General features: G+C 58.9%; 1 pseudogene; it reads right to left on the reverse strand.

Moving 5' to 3' along the window:
* Window positions 1-291: 291 nt before the first annotated feature.
* Window positions 292-3,040, reverse strand: part of LOC105816510 — a 15,777-nt pseudogene continuing 13,028 nt past the window's right edge.

The following is a 3,040-nucleotide window of genomic DNA, read 5'->3' on the forward strand; positions in this document are numbered from 1 at the left end:
GGGACCTGAAGCAACAGCCCCGCCAGGACCTCCTGAGAGAAGGGACGCGCCGGCTTTTCCCCGGGGCGGCAGTGGCTTCCAGACACGGCACAGCCCAGGCGGGGGCCAGAGCCGCGGGCCCAGCGTCCGCGAGCAGGACCGACGTCCCCAGGGAGGCGCGGCTTCCTCTGTGCCACCCACGGTGCAGTGGGGAGGGCCGGGGCAGCTATACCCTCGCTGCTGTTTACGAGGAGCAGGTTCCAGACCCACCTGACAGAACATTCCAGAAAAGCATGGTGACAACAGGAGTGCTCAGGAAAGCAACGCAGAAGAGAGCCCTGGACCCGGGGCACAAACAGGAACCAGGAAGTGACCGTGTGCCAGCCTCACACCTGACCCTGGGCAGGGGTATAAAGGGCCCGGCCGGGCTCAGGGGGCTCCACACCTGCACCTCCTCTCACCTGCTCCTCTCACCTGCTCCTCTCACCTGCTCCTCCCTCGACCCACCAGAACCATGGGCTGCTGTGGCTGTTCCGGGGGCTGCGGCTCCAGCTCTGGGGGCTGCGGCTCCAGCTGCTGTGTCCCTGTCTGCTGCTGCAAGCCTGTGTGCTGCTGTGTGCCAGCCTGTTCCTGTTCCAGCTCTGGCAAAGGGGGCTGCGGCTCCTGTGGGGGCTCCAAGGGGGGCTGCGGCTCCGGCTGTGGGGGCTGGAGCTCTGGCTGTGGGGGCTGCGGCTCCAGCTGCTGTGTCCCTGTCTGCTGCTGCAAGCCCGTGTGCTGTTGTGTTCCAGCCTGTTCCTGCTCCTGCTGTGGCAAAGGGGGCTGTGGGTCCTGTGGGGGCTCCAAGGGGGGCTGTGGTTCTTGTGGAGGCTGCAGTGGGGGCTGTGGGTCATCTTGCTGCCAGTCCAGCTGCTCCCAGTCCAGCTGCTGCCAATCCAGCTGTTGCAAGCCCTGCTGCTCCCAGTCCAGCTGCTGCCAATCCAGCTGTTGCAAACCCTGCTGCTCCCAGTCCAGCTGCTGCCAATCCAGCTGTTGCAAGCCCTGCTGCTCCCAGTCCAGCTGTTGCAAGCCCTGCTGCTCCCAGTCCAGCTGCTGCCAATCCAGCTGTTGCAAGCCCTGCTGCTCCCAGTCCAGCTGTTGCAAGCCCTGCTGCTCCCAGTCCAGCTGTTGCAAGCCCTGCTGCTCCCAGTCCAGCTGCTGTGTCCCCGTGTGCTGCCAATGCAAGATCTGAGCTCCGACCCCAGGCCCAGGTGTTGTGCACTCATGCAGGTGTCAGGCCATCCCGGTCCTTGCCCCGGTGCTGCTCCTCCGTCACTCCCTGGTGTCGTCCTCTCCTGGCGGCAGCTCCTGAAACACGTCGTCGAGACGGGGCGAGCCCAGGGCTGCCTTCCTACTGGCTGGACGCCTCTTCTGGCTCATTCGCCCACTTCTCCTCCTGAACTTCCCTCCCTGCTCCCCTCACTGAGGATCCAACTGGCCCACAGAGATCTTGGAGGCGGCTCAGACCCCTGGGGCCCCGAGAGCTGCCCCTTCTTTCAGGAGCTTGGCCGACCCTTAATCTCTACGGCTCTCTGCGTGTCAGGACCTGACCCTGGACCCCTAAATAAACACTGTGCGTAGCATAAGCCCCTGGCCTGTGGTTCTTTCCTTCTCACTCTAACTCCCGAGGCCTCCTCTCGCCGCCCCACCCCAGGCCGTTCCGATTTCTCTCTCCACCGCGTCTCCCAGGCCACCCTCCACGTCCTCACCCACAGAACTGGCGTCTGGAGTTTTCCAGAGCCTTGTCCCACCTGGGGGAAGGGATTCGCCCCAGCTCCAGCCCCTCTAACCTTCCTGTGCCCCCAGGGGTAAAGGCGACACCACTGGGAAACACTTGTGAAGGTCACGGTCCCGGGACACAGGCCACTAAAACGCTGAGATTTAAGCAAAGGACTGTAGAACACTCCCCTCCACGCTTCACCCCGACATCGCAGGGCTCCGGTGTGAGTGGGATTTATTCCAGTCCGCAAGGCTGGTTTAGTGCGCAAAAATGAAATAATGCGGTCTGCCGAGCCACCACGTCACAGGACAAACGTCATCTGAGCATATCCGTGGATGCGGAGAGGCGCCCGTTCCTGGTAACGATCCTAGCAGCCTAGGTCACAGGGAGCCGTTCCTCAGCTTGGGGAAGAACATCTGTGAAAACAAACACAACAGCTCACGTCATAATTAACCGTGAAAAACTAGGCCCCTTCTCCCTAAACCGAGCGCAAAACAAACACGCCCTCTCGCTGTTCCCAGTCGACACCGTACGGAAGCCCTGGCTCCTGCAAATAGCTTAGAAAACAGAAATAAAAGACATAGCAAATGAGGAGGAAGAAATAAAACTGTCCTTTTGTTGTTGTTGATGACATGATTATCTGTATAGAAAATCCCCGAAATATTGGCTAAAAGCCCCTCCTCCTGGAACTAGAAAGTGATTCCGGCAAGACCACAGGAAAGAGGTTTCTATACGAGGATCAATCGCTTTGCAATGTTCCGATGTTAACGGAGGAAAAGCTCAACTCTGTAAGATAATTTAAAGAGGTTTATTCTGAGCCGAGCTGAGGGACTGGGTCCGGGGAACCGTGTCCAGAAGCCTTGAGCAAGTGGTCCCGAGGCGGCGGGTTACAGTCGGGTTTCGTGCATTGCGGGGAGGCGGGAATTGCAGCTAAAATCGTTAATCTACACAGGGAAGGTGCACACGGGCTTGGCCCGAAAGGCGGGACGTTTCCCAGTGGGGGCTTTTATCACAGACCAAAGATAAAGCACAAAGTCATAAAACTCCCTAAGAAAAAGGAGAAAACCTAGGTGACCTTAGGCTTAGCAATGAGTTTTTAGATACAAAACCAAACCCCAAACCATGGGACAAAGCCATTGTCGAGTGAGGCTTTGTGAAAGTTAGGAACTTCTGCTCTGCAAAAGGCCCGGTGAAGAGGACGGAAAGACAAGCCGTGACCCGGGGACGTTCACAGAGCACACGTCTGATGAGGACGCACATCCGCGGTACCCAAAGAGCTGCCAGCTCGACAATCCGAACACAAAC

Source organism: Propithecus coquereli, unplaced genomic scaffold, assembly GCF_000956105.1.
Source record: "Propithecus coquereli isolate 6110/MARCELLA unplaced genomic scaffold, Pcoq_1.0 Scaffold377, whole genome shotgun sequence".
NCBI lineage: Eukaryota > Metazoa > Chordata > Mammalia > Primates > Indriidae > Propithecus > Propithecus coquereli.